The following is a 22,068-nucleotide window of genomic DNA, read 5'->3' as shown; positions in this document are numbered from 1 at the left end:
TCTAATATTACGCAGCCATGAAAGTTTCTTTCGACCAATCCATCTCTTTTCCTCCACTTTTCCTTTTAACGTCTCTTTTTCGTTTTTAACGTCCAGGTCTCACAACCATACAATAGGATAGACCACACATAATATTTCAGCACCTTGTTTCGAATATTCATCGACAGGTATCTGTTACATAAAACTGGTTTCCAGGTAATAAAAGCCTTCCGTGATATTTCGATCCTAGTTATTATCTCTTCGTCAGATGAGTCACAATTTACATTTAACCAGCTGTCAAGGTACTTGAAATGTTACCCGTTCTAACTCCTCTCCATCAAGAGAAAGCTGACCTTGATCTTTATTAATCTTTCCAACTGCCATCCAATTTGTTTTTGAAATGTTGATTTTAAGGCCTCTCCGATAACTTGCTTCACAGCTCCCCACTCCTCAACCTCTTCAGTTAAAGACTTTAAAAAGGTAAACTCATAGTAAACTAAATCACTTGAGAAAGGCACTCTGCCGAAACAGCTGTAGTCACATAGTTATAATAAATTTTGTGGAAGTATAGAAAACAAATGTTTCAGTGTTTTATTGTTACATCCACTTTGTTTTTGAAATGTTGATTTTAAGGCCTCTCCGATAACTTGCTTCACTGACTAGATTTAGTAGTGTCTGAAGATCTTGTAAATTTTCAGCCAGAATGGCTGTATCGTCAGCGTATCTAATATTGTTAATTACTTCTCCGCCTAGCCTTACTCCCTCTTGTCTGTCATCCAAAGCCTCCCTAACGATTTCTTCAGAGTACAGATTAAAAAGGGTGGGTGGTAAAGCACAACCTTGTCGTACTCCACGTTTTATCGACAGTTTTTCAGTACGACTGTCTCCAATTTGGATAGAGGCTACTTGATTGTAATCTAAGTATTTCAGCAGTCTTATATCGTAGTGGTCAAGTCCTGCTGCCTACAGGCAATCGAAAAGTGTATCATGTTGTACTCGGTCGAATGCCTTCTCGAAGTCGATGAAACAAACATAAACGTTCTTTCGGAATTCACAACTTTTTTGTAATAGAACGCGCATATAAAATAATGTTTTTTTAGTTCCTAGACAATTTCTAAATCCAAATTGCTTATTACCCATTCTAGTTTCGCACAGAAGGAATACTCGGTTTTGTATAATACGTAGAAGTATCTTAAGTGTGTGACTCATCAAACTGATTAGTCTAAAATCGCTGCATTTGGTGGGCCTGCTTTTCTTTGGTAATGTTATAAACAGTGACTCCAACCAATCATCTGATATTTTTCCTTCGACTTTTTTCTCCTTCAATAGTTAGTTTGTAGTAAAATTTTATAAGAGCATTAGCAGCAACATATATTCAGATTAATAAATGATTGATTTGAATTAAATTTTCATGCAGTTTGATATTGATAGGGTGAAGATTCCTTTCCGACATTGCCTTCTGAATACCGCCTAGCCATGATTGTTTTGGCCTTCCTCTCTTCCTTCTTTTCCTTGGCGTCCATTTTAGAATTTGTTTTGGCAGTCTGTCGTCGTCCATTCTTTCTACATGGTCATACCAGATCAGTTGTCTCCTTTTAATTTCGTCTATGATGGTTGATTTGACTCCCATTTTATTTCTGATTTGGTCATTTTCTATTCTTTCAAGCCTTGATTTTCTAGCCGATCTTCTCCAGAAGTCCATTTCCGATGCAAGTAGGCGTCGTTCCAGGGATTTAGTAAGTTGCCATGTTCGCATCCATAGAGCACTATGCTTTTAAAGATGGAGTTAAAGATAAGATGTTTTCTTTGATTAGATAGTTTTTTTGACCATAGCATCGGGTTTAGGCATCCAATCACCCTTTTTCCTTTCACGATCCTTTGCTCTATCTCTTTTTCGGTGCGCCCACTCTTGTTGATTGTTTTTCCCAAATATACATATTCCTCACAGTTCTTGATTGTTTCTTGTTCGCTAACTATTAGATCTTCTACTTCAGTCCCGATGCATAAGTATTGCGTTTTGTTTCTATTTACAGAAAGGCCCCACTCTTCATATGTTTGAAATAACCGTCTTGTTATGAATTCTAAATCTTCCTTATCCGCTGCTACTACGACTTGGTCGTCCGCGAAATGTAGGGTATACAATGTTGTATCATCGCCAAGTTGAATTTCCATCCCTGAACAACAGCTTCTCCAGTGTTTCAGTGCTTCATTTAAATAGATCTTAAATAGTACTGGGGAGAGGCAGCATCCTTGTCGTAATCCTTTTGTTTCTGGAAATTCTTCTGATAAGGTGTTATTTAGTTTGATTTTTGATGTGGCTTTATTGTATAGTTGTTGTACCGCGGCGATGATCGTATTATTTAAGGAAGATCGTTTAAGAGACTGCCACAGCTTTCTCACAGAAATCGTGTCATATGCTTTTGAAATATCCACAAATAAAAGATGTATTTCCTGGCTTCCTGCAACTTTCTTTTCATTAAGTTGTGCTAGGGTAAATATGTGGTCTACGCAAGATCTTCCAGCTCTAAAAACTGCTGCTGTTTAATTTCATGTGGTTCGTACTTTTGCTCAATCATGTTTTTTAAGATTTTACCAAACAGCCTGCTAAAGGTACTAGTGACCGAGATACACCTGATTTTCCGCAGATATCTTTTGGACCTTTTTTGTGAATTGGAGTAATCCATGCTTCTTTCCAACTGTTCGGGATTTCTTCCCCATTCAAGTATCTTGTGAATAACACTTTAAGATCCCTTATTAGTTTTGGTGTTCCGTGTTTTCTGCTGGTATGTTCTCCGGCCCGGATGCTTTGTTGCTCTTCATGGAGTTAAGTGCTTGTTGTATTTGTTCTTCTTCCACGTTTATATATTCGTCGTGTATTCGTATACGTTGGGGTGAATCAGTGTTATAGATATCTCTGTCTTCATTTAGTTCCCTTGCGTAATGCTCCTTCCATGCATCTATCTGGATTAGACTTTTGTTTGATTTGTCGGTTTTCAAGGTTTTTATTAATTTTCAAGCCGCTGATGATCGCGCTAGTCCGATGTAACAGTCAACTTCTTTACATTTTGCATCCCATGTTTCGTTTTTGTTATTCCTTGTCATTTCTTTAAATATTCTTTGTTGATCTTTGTATATCACTTTATCTTCAGGGTTCTTAGTGTTCAGCCATCTTTTGTACGCTTACTGTTTCTTATTTCTTTGCTCTTCCAACTGTGTATTCCAAGCGAATTTCCCGCTGATCTGTGGACTGTACTGGTCTCTTCGCCTAGAACTTCTTGGGCTGCGTTGTGAATACATCCCGTTATATTTTCGTATAATTGGTTGGTTTCAACAGTTAGGTATTACTCGAGTAGTTTCTCGTTTAATCTGTTTTGGTATAAGATTTTAGTGCTATATTCTTGTAGACTTCTGACTTTATATCTCTTCAGGTTTATATCCTCATCTTTTGGAATGTTGATGTTTTTAACATGCCGCGCCGGCTAAATGGAATCAGAGTCTTAGCCGCAACCAAATAATGATCAGATCCACATTCCTTACCCCTGTAAGCCCTAGTGTCCTGGATGTTTAATTTAGTGTTTTGTTTTGTAATGATATAGTCGATAATAGATTTTATGTTTCTAGTGTCTTGGTGCCAAGTGTATTTATGTATATCTCTATGTTTGAAATAACCGTTCCCTATTCTTGACTGGTGTTGTTGGCATAATTCAATTAGTCGCCTACCATTATCATTTTCAGTCTCTTCACCATATCTTCCGACTACAGGATCTTTTTCCCTTTTTCCTACTCTAGAGTTAAAGTCCCCAGAAGTAGTTTTTCTCGTTGATTTCCCACTTGTATGGATTGTATCTACATGAATATAAAACTAAATATATGATCATAGGAGGGACAGTAAGGAAAAAATTAACAACACTTTAGTGTGAGTAAGTATTAAAAGCTATAGATTTAAAAGAGTGGACAATTTTGAATACCTGGGTGTAGTATTCGATGAAAATGAAAAAGAGAAATGGGAGGTCAATGCCAGAATAGCAAAAGGGAATAAAAAATTAGATGATTTTAGAGACCTATTGGACTCAAAATACTTTTCTAGACAAGTAAAACTCCAAATATACAATACAGAAATTAGACCCGCAGTAACGAGTGCATGCGACGTATGGAAATTAAATAAGAAGGAACAGGATACTCTTGAAAGATGGGAAGGGAAAATATTGAGAAGCGTATTCGTTGGATAACCAACAACGAATTAATGGTTTTGTATAACGAACTTTTAAGACCAACTTCTAAATAACTTTTAGAAGACCAAAAATAAGCATTTTTCAAGATTTTTGAAGATATTCTTCTTTAGCGGCGAATCGATTGAGGGTGAAATTTGATTGATCCCCGCGCATGCGCACACCGACAGTATGGTATTAGTGGTTATACGGGCTCTGACTGGGTGTTGAAATTTTGAAATGATCTGTCAATAATTGTTCAACATGGAGATTATCGGTAAACAGAAATATTGTATAATATTAGTTTTTATTGATGTGTGGACAGAAATAAAATCAAATTTATAATAATAGTGACTTTTTAAATAGTTTTGAAAAGCCGCAGGTACGTAATTCTAAATGTTTCAGTTGAAAATACCTAATAGTTTCAATACCTATCTATTTGGAAAATGTAAACAAAATAATGTAGTTACCTATTAGTAGGCAATGCTTTAATTTACATAATCTTATTACGAACAAACTTTCTACAAATCTTCATCTCATATATTGTTTTATTACTCTATATTTTGTTGTATTTTATTTCGATAAAAATCAAACTAATAATTTTATTAAATTCATATAAATTTATGGTGTAAACGTTTAGTTTGTGTATATTCCCACATGACGTACACGCGAATGTGGTCTAGTTTGAAATGCCGTCAGCTTTCGTACGGCGCGGTAGACGTGAAGTGGGTTCGAGCCCCAAGCAAGTTGTTAGTACAATGTTAGGTACAAATAACCTTTTAAGTATATTTACTTCGTTTAAATTACCTATTATATAATAGAAGAATATCTTCTTACGTGCGTACAAAGTACACACACATTCTTTTTTTTCTCAAAAACTTTATTAGAAACTTTTTACATATTATTATCTACCTCTTAAACAATACAAAAAATATATCCTTTTTTATTTATGCACGTACACTAATATGGTAAAGGGCGCCAAAGTCGAGGCCTCGAAAAAAAGTTGTTCCGACGGCGGACAGCTAATCTCAGGATTCGGATCTCTGAAACAAAAAAATCGTACGGCATTTGAAAAAGGAAGGTTTTTTACGTGTTAATTTACCACCGTTAGTGAAAAATTTTGCAAAAAAAGGAATACACGGAAATTTGAAAAAAAAATTTGTGCAAATGTCGCCTGTTTTTCTTCAGGTTTTCATGGTTAAAAAATATTTATTTTGTATTTTTTAATCAAATTTATGGTAAATTGTCACGTAATAAACCTTCCTGTTTCAAATGCAGTACGATTTTTTTGTTTCCGATATCCCAATCCTGAGATTAACTGTCCGCCATCATTTTTCAAGGCCTCGACTTTTGAGCCCTCTACAATATTAGTGTACGTGCATAATTGAAAAAAGGTATAATTTTTGTACTTTCCAAGATTTAAGTATTAAATATCAACTATTTTTATTGGAAAATAAGCCAAAATTAAATTTAACAGCTAATTTTATTAACGTGTCGACGCCCAAATCGGATGTCGTCAAAATAAAAAATAATGCTAAATAACAAAAATTACTATCTTTCAGTAAAGTCGTCCCAGAAACGCAACTCACAAATATTGGCAATATCATTTTAAAGTCTTCTACTTTAAAATGTATAATATATGTCTGAATTGCCAATATAAATGAGTCAGATTAAATAAATTATTAAAAGAACTTTTTACTAAGCAAAAACATTTTTTATCTAATCTAGTAATATTGTGTATTTTGATAACGACATTCAATTTGTGCGTCTAAACGTTAATACAATTAGTTTTTCCATTTAATTGTGGCTTATTTCCCAATCAACATAATTAATTATACAGGGTGTTTCATTGGGAAACGGAAATACTTTAATGGTGAATAGAGGTCACCGAGGCCGTTCTAGGTATACTAAATTTTTTGCCCTACCGACTTTTATGTCGGAGTTACAGGGTGTTTTATCGATTTTGCTCATTTATTTCATAAGCCATAACTTTAGAACTGCCCTGTATATTTTTTTAATATTTGGTACACATATGTCTCATTCAAAACTCAAACCACCGACATACTAATCACAAGAAAAATCCAGGTCCGGATTAACAAAAAATTATAAAATAATTGTGACCTTAAAACAACACCCTGTATATTGAAATTTTGAAAATCTGTTTGCATATTTGAAAAGAGCACAAAAAACTAAGTCTAATGGTTCGCTTCGATTTTTCGGCCAGACAATTTTTTGACTTTAATTTTGAAATTATATTGAATTTTTTCTCAGATTTTTTCGAAGATCTCAACATTAAAAAGCAGGTATTATTAACATTTAATTATAAATTATTAAAGTTATTGAATAAATACTCATTTTAAAATGAATCAGTACTTATTTACCACATTGGAAGGACCCAATTATTAATCGCAAGAAAAATCCAGGTCCGGATTAACAAAAAAACATAAAGTAATTGTGACCTTGAAACAACACCCTGTATATTGACGTTTTCAAAATTCGTTTACACATTTGGAAAGACCACAAAAATCCGAGTTTATCGATTCACTCTGATTTTTTGTGCAAAAATGTATTAACTTCAATTTTGAAATTAAATATATTCAAATTTTTAAGAAACGTGAAATTAATAAGCAGGTTTTTAAAGCAATTTTAATAATAAATCATTTAAGTTAATGAATAAATACTAATTTTAAAAATAATCAGTTATTATTTACTGTGTTAGAAGGACTCAATTACTAATCACAAGAAAAATGCAGGTCCGTATTAACAACAAAATACAAAGTAATTGTGACCTTGAAAAAACACTCTGTATATTGAAATTTTCAAAATACGTTTGCACACCAGAGAGCACGAAAAACTAAGTTTAATGTCCCGCTTTAATTTTTTGTGCAGACAATTTAATGACATTTGAAATTATATCGAAAATTTTTATTTTGAGTTCCCAGAGTTCTTAAAAGTTTCGACATAATTTCAAAATTAAATCCATTAAATTGTCTGGTATGGCCAAAAAATTGAAGCGAACGATTAAACTGTTTTTTATGGTCTTTTCATACCTATGTGCAAAGGGATTTTGAAAATTTCAATATAGAGGGTGTTGTTTCAAGGTTAGAATTACTTTATATTGTTTTGTTAATCCGGACCTGGATTTTTGTTGTGATTTGTAAGTGGATCGTTCGAATGTCGTAAATAACTGATGATTATATTTAAAATGGGTATTTATTTAATAACTTTAGTAATTGATTGTTAAAAGTACTTTCAAAATCTGCTTTTTAATTTCAGTGTTCTTAAAAGTATCAATATATTTAATTTCAAAATTAAAGTCATTAAATTTCCTTCACAAAAAATTAAAGCAAACCGATAAACTCAGATTTTTGTGGTCTTTTCAAATGTGCAAACAAATTTTGAAAATTTCAATATAAAGGGTGTTGTTTCAAGATCACAATTACTTTACGTTTTTTTGTTAATCCGGACCTGGATTTTTCTTGTGATTAATAATTGGTTCGTTCCAATGTGCTAAATAAGTATTGATTAATTTTAAAATGAGTATTTATTTAATAACTGTAATTAGTCCTGTTGCCAGGGGGGTACAACGGCCTCCTTTATTCAGATGGACTTACCCAAGTTTTTTTCATGTATTTTGACCCGTAGAATACGAATTTTTTGGGTAACAGTTGATCCGGATGTCGATAAGATTGTTATTGACCACGAACTTGAGGAATTACATAACCGCGATCTCTCGCAAAACAAAACATTTTTTGGGTCATTCTAAGCAAAACATGTTTCTACAATTTTTTTCGTAGGATGGCTAGTTTTCGAGATAACCGCGGTGAACTTTCAAAAAATCGAAAAATTGCAATTTCTGAACCCGAATAACTTTTGATTAAAAAATAAAATAGCCAGTCTGCTTACCGCATTTGAAAGTTTAAGTCAAATTATATCGGTTTTAATTATTTGCATTGCTACAAATTTATTTTTTTATTGTTTAACAAAGCTATAAACACATAGTGTTTCCCGTGCCTTTACATGCATTTTAACGCATGCTACGTAGAAATAGCCTCGATTGCACTAGTACCTATTCTACCTACTCGTTAGATTTTAAATGAGAAATCATAGAAAACATCACTCACGCACTAGGTGTTTGTAGCTTTGTTTAACAATAACACAATAAATTTTTAGCAATGCAAATAATCAAAACCGATATAATGTGACTTGAACTTTCAAATGCGCTAAGCAGAATTGCTATTTTATTTTTTAATCAAAAGTTATTCGGGTTTAAAAATTGCAGTTTTTCGATTTTTTGAAAGTTCAACCGCGTTTATCTCGAAAACTGAGCATCCTACGGGAAAACTTGTTAGAACATTTTTTACTTAGAATGACCCAAAAAATACAAAAAAATGTATTGTTTTGTGAGAAACCTCTGTTATGTAATTCCTCAAATTCTTGGTCAATAACAATCTTATCGACATCCTGATCAACTGTTACCCAAAAAATTCGTATTCTACGGGTCAAAATACATGAAAAAAACTTGGGTAAGTCCATCTGAATAAAGGAGGCCCTTGTACCCCCTGGCGACAGGACTAAATAGTTTTTAATTAAAAGTTAATAATACCTGCTTTTTAATGTCAGAGTTCTCAAAAAATTCAATATAATTTCAAAATTAAAGTCATAAAATTGTCTGGCCGAAAAATTGAAGCAAACGATTAGATTTAGTTTTTGTGCTCTTTTCAAATATGCAAACAGATTTTCAGAATTTCAATATACAGGGTGTTTTTTTAAGGTCACAATTACTTTATAATTTTTTGTTAATCCGGACGTGGATTTTTATTGCGATTAGTATGTCGGTCGTTTGGGGTTTAGATAAAACACATGTGTACCAAATATCAAAAAAATATACAGGATGATTCTAAAGTTATGGCTTAGGAAAGAAATTGGCAAAATCAATAAAACACCCTGTAACTCGGTTATAAAAGTCGGTAGGGAAAAAAATGTAGTATACCTAGAACCACCTCGGTGACCTCTATTCACAACTAAAGTATTTCCGTTTCCCAATGAAACACCCTGTATAAATGCCACAAGGAAATAGCTTCAGAACAAAGTTAAATATTAATATGTAAAAAGTTTTATGTTCATTTCTAGTAAAGGTTCTGAGAAAAAAATTCTTGAAAAAAATAATTATTTTGGTCTTCTTAAGTGTAGTAGTACCTTAAACAAAAAATAAGGTGAGGGACTAGAAAAAAGCACAAAATAGAAGTGAATGGAGAAATATTGTTCAGCAGGTTTTGTATACAGTAAAGTCTCGTTTTATGCGGTGAATACGTTCTTCAGAAAACCGCATATAAAAAAATCGCATAAAAAAGACCTTACTTGCATTGAAAAAGTAGGGATACTTTCCGTGATTTTCTAAAATCACATAAAATGGTGCACGTTTGGCCACCAAAAATTGTGTCTTTAATGTCTTTTTTTCTTCATTGGGCCAAATAAAATCTTAAAGAAGAAATTAAAAACGAAGACTAACGATATTGAGATTGCAAAAACCTCTTCTATATGAAACATAAAACTTTACGACACTTAATTAAATGTTTCAATCCAGAAATAAAAATGTGCTGTTGTAACAAGAATTATACTTGGCAACCCTGCCGACCAAGTGATGTAGGCTCTCCCAACGGCTGACAGCTGACACGGCGGAGGCGGACTCCCAGAGTTCCGGTTTACGCTCCAAGCAGTGAGGAGCCATTGAACTATGTATTAGTAATCTAGTTTTAATAATGTAGTTTGTTTCTGTTTCTTTCGGTGCCCGAATATAAGGGGTTGAAGGTGTTTGGGGTGTGGGAGTCAGGATATATAGGGGTTTTGCTCGTACTGGAACGTTTAGCAACTGTAAATAATGGGAAGCACCTTACACATCGGGGTTGAATAATAATAGGCACAAACTTTACTGTGAGCGGTATAATCACCGAAAGAAACAGAAACAAACATTATTAAAACTAGATTACTAATACATAGTTCAATGGCTCCTCACTGCTTGGAGCGTAAACCGGAACTCCGAGAGTCGGCCTCGGCCGTGTCAGCTGTCAGCCGTTGGGAGAACCTACGTCACTTGATCGGCAGGGTTGCCAAGTATAATTCTTGTTACACTGTTTATGTAAGTTTTAATTGTGGAACAGGTTAAAAATTTGGAACGGTCAGACCACGAAAACGTCACATGTATTTTGTCCGACGGAACTTCCAACTGATTTGTTACCCTTTCATTAAAATCAATTGGAAGTTCTGTCGGACGAAATACATGTGACGTTTTCGTGGTATGACCGTTCCAAATTTTTAACCTGTTCCACAATTAAAACTTCCCCTGTTCCAGTGTTCCCATATATCAAAGTTTGTGCGAATAGGCACCCTTAAGCTATTAACAAATTTTCAGCTTGCTATTAGTTAACTTTTTTTATATACGCGGGATCCAGACCTAATACCTTTCAATGCGAAATTCAGATTGATATACAGGGTGTCCAGAAACTCTCCCGACAAACGAAGACTAGAGATTCTTCAGATAATTTGAAGACAATTTAATCCAATTCACCTAGTTCGAAAATGTTCCTAAGGGAGATAGAGCCCTTTGAAGATGGCGTCATAGTATTAGTTTTGCTTAAGTATCTCCTGAACGCTTCTACTTAGAAAAACGAAAACTGGTACACTTATTTATCTTGCATAGATACATCAATTACATAAATTACGAATTTCTAGTACCAGTCATAGGCGCCCGTTCTGGGTAAGGTAACGGTTATTTTATCATATAAGATTTTTAATTTTAACTTCTAAGCATTTTTTATACTGGATTAGTACATTGTAAGGTATTCTAGTACTAAAAGGTACTCTTGCTTTAAGTCGGTAGGATGCACTGTTTTCGATAAAAATCAATTTGAAAATTTTTCTTTTTTTGAATTAAAAAAAAAATTCAAAAATACTATTTAGAAAAACGAAAAGTGGTACGTTTATTTATCTTCCAGAGATAAATCGATTTCCTTAGTTGCGAAATTCTAGTACCGGTCATACGTCCGTTTTGGGTAGGTAAATGGTTATTTTATCGCATAACTTTTTTGTCTTTAATTTTTAAGCATTTTTGACACTTGATGATTATTGATGATTAAATTATGAGGTATTCTGATACTAAAAGTTACTATTACTTTAAATCAGTAAAATACACCACCTTTTTTTTTCAAATTTTCTTCAAATTTAATCAACGAAAAATTTTCAAATCGTTTTTTCTAGAAAAAGGTGCATTTTATCGCATTAAAGCAAAAGTACCTTTTTGTACTAGAATACCTCACAATTTAATAATCCATTGTCAAGAATGTTTAGAAGTTAAAGACAAAAAAGTTATGCGATAAAATACCAGTTGCACTACCCAAAACGGGTGCCTATGACCGGTACTAGAAATTCGCAATTGATGGAATCGATATATCTCTAGAAGGTAAATAAGCGTACCAGTTTTCGTTGTTCTAAATAACAGTGTTCTGGAGACATTTAAGAAAAAGTAATTCCCAGACGCCATCTTCAAAGAGCTCTAGCTCCATCAGAAAGCATTTTCGGACTAGGTGAATTGGGTTAAATTGTCTTAAAATTACCTGAAGAATCTTTGGTCTTCGTTTGTCGGGAGAGTTTCTGGACACCCTGTATAGGTAATACCTGCATGGTACATCATGTGGACCCATGCAATGAAGACTATTGTAACTCACTTTTGGTTGAACTGAGATAAGTTTGAAAATTTTTCGCAAAGAGATCGCTCTAAGAAATGACGATATCTTTGGAAGAAATACGCCTTACAACCTGAAATTTCTGGTATATTATATGTAAAGGGTTTTAAAAGGTTTCACAGTTTAAACATAACAAAAAACCCATTTTTTTGCTAAATTTTGAAGACTTACCATAGTTTTCGTCGAAGCAATTAAGGAAAAAAACATACTTACTCTATACTTAGTAACAGTAAATGACGTTATCTTTGAAAGAAATACGTCTTACAAATTTAAATTTATGTTATATTGTATATATAACGGGTTTTAAGGGATTTCACAGATCAAACATAACAAAAAATAGGTTTTTGCTAAATTTTGTAGACTTACTATAGTTTTCGTCGAAACAGTTAACGAAAAAATACTTATTCGAGACTAGACTTACTAGTTTACTAGTAACAGATTTATTGAAGCAAAGCAGTGATATTTAAAAAATTATAATAAAACACATTTCTATAGTTAATCGGAATAACTAAAATTAGAATCTTACTAGAGAAAACTATAGTAAGTCAAACAGTTTGACTCAAACTTCCAATACCTTCCGCTGTTTCTTGCAACGAAGACTACAGTAACTCAACTTACGATGGTTTTCGCCTGCAGGAGTGTGGGTCAGTAAACTTACTATAAACATGCAAATGCTTTACTGGTTGCCTTAAAATTCATACTTGATTTACCGTACTTTTCTACCAAATAAAGCTTAAAAAGGATAATAATACCATAATAGTAAGTCAAATGTAACGTTTTTTGAGTTACTATAGTCTTCGTTGCATGGGTCGATGTAACAACGGGAATACCCGAATTGCAAACTCTCAGACTACTGGATGGGAATAGTTAATATTAATTATACTAATTGTTAATAATAGACATTTTTGAATGAAATATCAACCGCATAACTTCAAAATCGCATAAAAATAATCCGCATAAAAAGAGACTTTACTGTATTGAGTTTCGTTTAAAATAATTGTAATTAGTTAATATTATGATTATGTTTTATAAAAATGCAATTGGTCTTAGCGGCATGTTGTGCGTATAAATAAATAAAATATAAGGGTGTTATAAAAAAGTGGATGGAAATAAAACACTTTTAATGGTTTCATTTAACTTTATGTGCTTTCTAAGAATCAATAATAAACCTTTTATAATTTTCATATACATCTCTATTTATTTACACCCAACATAAACGTCATGCATACAAATAATTTCAGTAGATCCATAGGTACACCCACACACTATTTTATACGGGATTAGATTCACCCCGTATCACGACAGAGAGAAATAAAACGTCAATTATTGTGGAACGATAGTGAGCAGTGCCGTGGATTTTTAGCCAAATAAAAACATTTAAGCGAATAAAGCTGGCTATTTTCTGTTAAAACTTCTCGGATATCATCAATCAACGAAAGTTTTTTGCACGTCGTTCCACTCTCAGAAATAAGTGGAAGCTTTCTGAGAAATCGAAACCCGCAAAATGTTTTAGGAGGTTTAAAAATTTACGTTGTCTATTTGAGCCTGAAGGTATTCTAGCCGGGTATCGAAAAACCTTCTTGAATGACAGGGAGAAAAAAATTTCTAGGATAATTTAGCTTAAACTATTTTTACGAAATATATTGTAACGTTATAAACGTCACTTTTAATTAATTTAGGTTTAAATTATTATTTTACTCCAATTTCTATTTATTGCATTAATTTCTCAACTTTTTGGTTTATTTTACTATTTTTTCTTCAAAAAAAAAATAGATTGCGTCCAGTTGTTTATCAGCTAAACATGTTGTCTTTATCTTTTTAATTATTCTTTCCTTATCTTTTCCCCGAATTGAAACGCAATAGATAATTTTTAATCACACATATAAAAATTAGATGGTTACTTTTTTTATTTAACTTTATTAATTTATCATTTGTTATCACTAGAGTTCGGGTTTTTTTTTTACTTAGCTAATGCCTCGACAACTAATGGCCACTGGCATGGTAGGTACTGTGAATTTTTGCAGTTAGGTACCTAGTCTCATGTGTAGTGTATGTGTTGAGTAAGTGTCTTGTTACTTTGTAAACTCGACGTCATAGTCTTTGCAGAGAGATGCTAATTGTATCCGACCGTCTGCGGTGCCTCCGTTGAGTACCGATCCCACAAGGATAGAAACTATCTTCATTTATTAATTTATAATAAACGAAAAATCTCTGACCCTGGTGAGATTCGAACTCACGCCCATTCGGACCTTTCGATCCAAAGGTAGGCGCTCTTACCACTGAGCCATAGAGGGAGGAGTTCGGATTTAAAGGCATAAAGAAGTGCAAAAAACGCTTAAAAAGCATAAAGATTTTATAAAAAAAATCATTTTATTATACCAAAAAAGCATGAAAATAAACATATAAATTTTGACAAACTTTTTTTTACGAAAATAAGGTTAAAATATATATAATTATTTCTATGCTTAGCTTAAGCACTAGTAAGTACCTATTATAAATTTAAAAACAAAATAGAATAAACAAAAAAATTGATAACTGAAAAAAAATGCTTTACCTAATTTTTATCGACACGATTTAAATGAAGGAAAGTATATCATTTGTGTTTAAAGCAGGAAATAACTAAATACCTACTCGTTTAAATGTTCCATCGTAAAGATTCGGCGCCTGTCACTAAAAACATTTTTGAATATCGAAAAGCTTCTTTAACATCCACAATGGTTATCGGTGCATACTTTAACTTTGCCACTAGTGCCGGATCCATATTTATATCTTCAAACTGTTCTCCATTTAAAACTGAAAATATTTTCTCCATAATTTGAAATGCTTCGTTTTTTGTTCGTACATCTTTGACTTTTGTTAATAGTACCTGACCAATTTTTTCAGGGATACCTTCCGTCTTTGTTTTAAAACTGTTTATTTTTTGGATCGACTCAACTAATGACGTTTGCTGTTTCTCCAAATACTTTATTGTTTCACTCACAAAACAAAAGGTGCTTTTGATAAAGATAAAAGTAGGGGTCGACAAGACAATAATTCTTGTCTTGATAACAACTTCTTCTCTTGTCTTGAGAAAAAATCAAGAAATTTAAAAAAATCTTGTCTTGACGTTTTTTTGACATGTTATATCTTGTCTTGACTCAAGAAATTTCAAGATCTTGAAATAACTGAAAATATTTTCTTCATCATTTGAAATGGTTCGTTTTTTGTTCATACATCTTTGACTTTTGTTAATACTATCTGACCAATTTTTTCAGGGATACTTTCCATCTTTATTTTAAAACTGTTTATTTTTTGGATCGACTCAACTAATGATGTTTGCTGTTTCTCCAAAAATTTTATTGCTTCACTCACAAAACAAAAGGTGCTTTTGATAAAAGCAAGATTGGTTTGTAATTCTGTTTCACCTAAGACATCCTGACAATCTTTTATTGATTTGTTAGCAGTGTCCTTAAGTTCCAATACGAAGCTTTTAAAATTTTCGAAATATTCGGAGTGGTATAAAGCTGCAGCTAACCATGTACCCCACCTAGTTAACACTGGTTTCGGTGAAAATGGAGTGATAGAGAATATTTCTCTAAAAAGCTGCACCCCTAAAAAGCCGCTTTAATGAATTTGTTTTGCCATTTTTTTGTCAATTCATTAACAAGTGGAAATTGCAGCAGTATAGTCTCAGCAATGCGATTCAGGCCGTGTGCTAGATACGTACAGTGAATTATATTTGGATAAAAATCATAATAATATATACCTAAAAAAGCACCAAATAAGCACGAAAATTCAAAAAAGGCATAAAAATTAAACAAAAAGCAAAAAAGCATATTTTTGCATATTTAGTTCATATTTAAAAAGAAATTGTCCTGCTTGTATTTTTTACAAAAAGTATTATGGCTAGAAATCCGGACTCTAGTTGTTATCACTCATAACAATAAGTAAACTTTATGGCAATAATTATTAGAAGATGACATGTAGGAATTTTCTCCACTAAGAGGCTTCCTGTCATATATGTATAAAAAACAAACAAAATTAATAATGCAATCGTGTACGTTTATTAATTCTCTTGGAATCTGTTTATGTCTGTAAGCTTAAAACGCTTTTGTTGACGCACTTTGTCGTTGACATAAAGAGTTCGTGCACCAAGTTATCAGATTGAGCACTAGTTTTATTTTTGTATTTTTCACTATACTTTGTGACTTCTGCTTCATGGATTGAACCACGAAGATACCACGAAGCATTGGTTATAATAATTCTAATAACTTTGTCCTGGAATCTTTGTACCGTTTGAAAGTTTTAGTTGCTAGCAGAACCTAATAATTGAGTGGCATACGTCCATATTGGCTTCAGTATGGCTTTAGATATAAGGATCCAATTTGTTAGATTTAATTATGATTATAAGCCATTATATATACGCCAATAGGCCATTATTGTTGTCTTAGTCCCAATTGTTTTCGTTTTGTAAATCGATACATTTTTGGCAAAGTAACGTAAGTGACATTTTTAGCGAAAATCATGTTTTTCCATTAAACTAACACTATTATTGTTTAGAAGGTACTGCCAAAGTGTAGTAAGCCTAGAATTACTTTAAACATAATATATGTATAGGCTTACTACACTTTGGCAGTGCCTTCTGAACAATAGTAGTGTTAGTTTTATGGAAAAACATGATTTTCAAAAATGTCACTTACGTTACTTTGCCAAAAATGTATCGAAATATATGTATGTGGTCTCGATGTTAATCCTCTGTCAAGATGTAATCCTAAATATTTGGCTTCAGTTCTCTGAGTAATTATTTGATTATTTAATAGCACTTCTGGACATATACTTACCTCTTCTAATGTAAAGGTAACATGGATGGATTTGGTCTCATTAACTTGAATTTTCCATTTTTTTAACCATGCTTGGATAGTATTAACCTTTAACTACGCGCGCTGGCGTATTTTGTACGCCAGATAAAAGAATTCTACTGCAAATATATTAAAAAATTTAATTTTTGACCTTGTTTATCTCTCTAACCTATCACTGGAATGAGTTTTACAATTGGTTTTAGTTTCGTTATAATCAGCGTTCTGAGAAGATTGTAATTGACAGTTTATTATTTGTTGTTTCCGGTGTTGGACAATATATGCCACGATTATAGTAATTTAAGTAGTAATATAAGTAAATATTTCAATTGTTTTTTAGTTATTATGGCACAAAATATATTTTTCTTTATAAACAATACTTTTCCTTATGTAAAAAATCACACTTCAAAAAATTTTTTATTAGTAATTTTATTTATCATGGAATCAGATTCCAGTTACAAAAACCAATTGGATTACTGAGAAGTGTTCGCTGATGCCGAATAAGGTTTATAACAAACAACTATGTAAGTGTATTAAAAAAAAATAAACAAATCCGCTGTTTTTAAGTGTATGTTCTGGTGGCGTATAAAGTAAGCCACGCGTGTAGTTATGTTATAATTTGATGCGCGGGTAGTCAAAGGTTAAGGCTGGCTTGTAAGTTTCTTGAGGCAGTTAATGGATCATGATGGCGAGGCGAGTATTGCAGTGTTATCTGCGAAGGTTACTGTTATTGTAGTTCTTGAGGTTGGTGAATCTGCAATAAATTAAAAACAGTTAAACGAATAAAACTGGTTATTTTCCAGGTTATTACCAAAAATATTAGCTGTAATGTTTATTCTTGTAGGTTTCTATTGATCAGAACCTCTATGAATGAAATTTATTTATTTATCGTATGGCAATTACAACACATTTAGAACAAAATACAAAATGAATGAAATAATCAGTATAGTCGAGGAAATGAAGCTGGAAAAATGGCAAAACCTCGCAATTTTTTCGTCCAGCATCGATTTGTACAAAAATTTGGGATTAGGCTAATTTCACCCTCTAGTTCATTTTCTATATTGAGCCGTTGTACGCTTTTGTTTTTTTAAGGGTGAAAACTACCCCTAAAAAACTACTTGTAAAAAATTATAAAACAACATTTTAAACTTTAATATTGTCAACATTCGATTCTTGTTAGTTACATAATGATTGTTTTGTGTTTTAAGATATACTATCATAATATTTCAACCCTTAAAACCACCCTTGTTGGAGCTATATATCAAAAATTACTTATCCTAAAAGAATAATTTCGGCTTGCATCGATTTACATAAAAATTTGGGATTAGGATCAACTCACACTGTACTTCATATTCTATAACATGCTCAAGGGCGTCGATTATCTTTAGGGGTGTAAACTACCCCTGATTGTCAAAAATTATATAAAAACGTTGTTAACTGTAATATGAGTAAAATTTGGTTTTGATTGGCTAAAGATAATGATTGTTTTATGCTTTAGGATATAATATCATAATATTTCAACCCTTAAAAATCACCCTTAAGAACATTATAATTTTTATAAGTAGATAATTTAATAGATCTATACAGAAAAAAAGTAGAATTATAGAATTACAAAAACATTTATTTACACCAAAATACGAATTTACAAATATGTAGAAATACAAATACACATAGTTTTTAAGTCATCTTCCAGTATACGAACCAGTTCTGTGATATTATACATGCATTGAAAATGTTCCATAAGCGGACTATTCGAATATTTCGAAAAAAAAAAGCGTTTTATAAACATAGCTCCTTCATTTTTGGCGATAAAAAGTTTTTTCAAAGATGGTTTTGTCGGATTTTTGAAGAACTATAAGACTGTGTAAATTAAGTTCCATTAGATCCCTTACTTTTTAATTGGGGTGGGTTTAAAGGGCTCGAATAAGGAGGTGTTTGCTCGTAAATAGAGGTTTTGAACAGCTAGTCTATCATTTTTCTCGTATCTCCAGTATTTTCGGAGATATTTGTAAGTAAAACGTGAAAAATACGAAAGTGCAAAATATCAATTTTTTTTAAACTCCAATTTTTCTAAAATTTGGCCTTTTAAATAGGTCAAACTTCTTGGGTGTATTGACAATATAAATATACAAGGAATTACAGAAAGGTGAAGACCAGTTTTTAATTAGGAGGGTAGTTAGGGGGTTATTTTCACTGATTCTTTCGTAGAGAAAAGCAGGTACCCACATTTTTTTTATCATAAATCGCCCTATTTCTATGATATAATTTTTTTATTATTATTCTTTGAAAGATTTAATTTTATACTTGAAAATAGATAATTCAAGTTTTCCTCGAAAATGCAAAGTTTTCCCGTTATTTGGCTTTGAATATTTCAAATTATGCATTTGACGAGAAAAGCTAACTTTTAACATACCGTATCTCGGTTTGTATTTGTCTTAAAGATATAGAAAAGGAATTTAATTTGTCTTACTAAAAGAGACAACTTTGTTATCTGCAGTTTTTTCCTTAAATGCATATTTTTCGAGGTATTCTCAAAAAAACCCTCTAAAAAATCTATTTTTTCGACGAAAAACTGTTACCATCAAGCGCGAATAACTCGAAAAATATTAGGTTTACGAAGAAAATGCAAAAAATATTTTTTTTAGAACTACTTTTTACATCGATTTACATTGTTAAAATGTAATAAAAAATTCCCACCCCCAGATGGGGTGGCAACCACCCCCAAGGTTTTAGCGTACAGCGGCATGATATAGAAAATGATCCTTGGACTATTCCCTACCTTCTGTGAAAATTTCAAGTAAATCCATGCTGGACAAAAAAATTGCTAGCCAAAATGCTTCATTTCCTCGACTAGTAGTCATTACACGAGAGCTCTAAGATTATCAATTTGTATCCAGAGTGTCACTTTGGCAGTTCTAATTTCACGACCCGAAGGAGGGTGAAATTATGACAAAATGTCACGAGAGCAAAACAAATCGATAATTCTAGTTCGAGAGTAAAAGATTATTTCATGAATAAAACTGTTTTTTAAATCATTTTAATTAATATTTTATTGATATGTTCGCCTGAATATTTACTAAACCTGTTTCTAGTTGTTTTCTGTGACAAGTTGTTAAACAATAATTGTCATTAATGTCACTGACTGTATGTTTACTTAGCAACGAAGGGCATCTCACGTAAAATACTTGACGAAGGGAAATTATTAAAAATGATCAATGATTAATCAGTAGTAATTACATGAGAGCTCTATTATCGATTTGTATCCCGAGTGTCACTTTGACAATTCTAATTTCAAGACCCCCCGAAGGAGGGTGAAATTATGACAAAATGTCACGAGGGCAAAACAAATCGATAATTCTAGCTCGAGGGTAAAAGATTATTTCATGAATAAAACTGTTTTTAAATAATTTTAACTAATACTTTATTGATATGTTCGCCTGAATATTTACTAAACCTGTTTCTTGTTGTTTTCTGTGACAAGTTGTTAAACAATAATTGTCATTAATGTCACTGACTGTATTTTTACTTAGCAACGCAGGGCATCTGACGTAAAATACTTGACGAAGGGAAATTATTAAAAATAATCGCTGTAATTTTTATTCTTGTAGGTGTCTATTGGTCAGTATCTCTATGAATGAATTAATCAGTAGTAATTACACGAGGGCTCTAAAATTATCGATTTGTATCCCGAGTGTCACTTTGACAATTCTAATTTCACGACCCGAAGGGGAGTGAAATTATGTCAAATTATCACGAGAAAATGATTATGACAAAAAAATTCTAATGAATAAAAATCTTTAAGGTTGCTACGGGGCTGTCTTAAGCTGCCTTGTGATAGCTTCTGTGCACCTGCGATATATTAAAAATGAAAAGTAAAAGTTTCAGTAGTTAGCTGTATACCATAGCTTTAAAAAACTTACAAAGAAGTAAAAACTTTGTTTGTATAATGGTATATTATGTTTTATTAAAAATCTTTTAAAAATCATCATCATCCATTATAACATTCCAGAACGTTTTCGATATTATCAGATCATCATCAGTGAAACATATTTTGTAGTTGAGACTGACCCACTTTTGCGTTTATAAAACTTTAGTGCTACATGATTTTTAAGTAATAATTCAATTTTTGACATAATAATAATTGAACAGATTAACCTCTAACTATACGTGCTGGCGTATTTTGTACGCCAGATATAAGAATTCTACTGCAAATATAGTTAAAAATTTAATTTTTGACCTTGTTTATCTATCTAACCTATCACTAGAATGTGCTTTACAATTTGGTTTTAATTGATGGATTCGACCGTTACTTGATGGAAGTTCATTTTATCTAACAATAAAAAACTGAAAACGTTTGTTTTCTATACTTCCACAAAATTTATTATATCTAAGTGACTACAGCTGTTTCGGCGGAGTGCCTTTCTCAAGTAATATAGTTTACAATGTGTTTGCCTTTTTAATCTTCAACTGAAGAGGTTGAGGAGTGGGGAGCTGTTTGTCTCGAGTTGGTCATTCAGAATTATATCTTTATTTTTCAGTTTATTAATTTCCATAGATTCTAAAAAAGATAGCTTAAGGCCTTTATTTTGAATATGTAGAATTTTAAACTCTTCATTGAAAGAATGATTATGATCTAGAAGGTGAAGTGCGTATGTAGGAGTGTCTGTTTTTCTATTGTTGAATGCCCTTTTGTGTTCTGCTATCCGTTTGTCAAAAGTTCTGCCAGTTTGACCGATGTACGTTTTCGGACAGTCACCACAAGTTAGTTTGTACAGACCACTCTGTAGTTGCTTTCTCTTTCGGCTTTTATTGTTCTTAATATATTTGCTTAAGTTGTTGTTAGTTCTGAAAGCTGGTGTTATTCCTTTCTTTTTTATGTATCTGGCTATTGTTGTTGTTATCTTGCCAGTATATGTGAGAGAGCAGAAGGTACTGGGTTCTTTCTGTGGTGGTGGATACACTAATTTCAGGGCTTTCTTATGGAGTTTTGGTTTAAAATTTTGTTAACTGTTTGTTCGTTATAGCCGTTGTTTACTGCTATTTGTTTAATGATGTTTAGTTCTATTTCGAAGTTATTTTTTGTCATGGGAATTTCTGTCAGTCTATGTATCATGCTATGGTAGGCTGCTAATTTGTGTTGTGTAGGATGGGATGATGAATTGTGTATAGTTGTGTCAGTATGGGTAGGTTTATGATATATGGAGAACTCATGTTTGTTGTGTAGTCTGGAAATCGTTACATCTAGAAAGTTTATAGAGTTATTCTGTTCTGTTTCTACTGTAAACTCAATATTATTATGAAGTG

General features: G+C 32.3%; 1 protein-coding gene across 1 annotated transcript in view; it reads left to right on the top strand.

The window, feature by feature from the left end:
* The window catches only part of LOC114335635 (serine proteinase stubble), a 326,052-nt gene that overhangs the window by 101,906 nt on the left and 202,078 nt on the right, over window positions 1-22,068 (top strand). The window lies entirely within an intron of this gene.

The sequence above is a fragment of the Diabrotica virgifera genome, chromosome 6 (genome assembly GCF_917563875.1).
Source record: "Diabrotica virgifera virgifera chromosome 6, PGI_DIABVI_V3a".
In the NCBI taxonomy this organism is placed as follows: domain Eukaryota; kingdom Metazoa; phylum Arthropoda; class Insecta; order Coleoptera; family Chrysomelidae; genus Diabrotica; species Diabrotica virgifera.
Note: the sequence above shows the minus strand (reverse complement) of the source record. Positions and strands in the feature narration are given on the sequence as shown.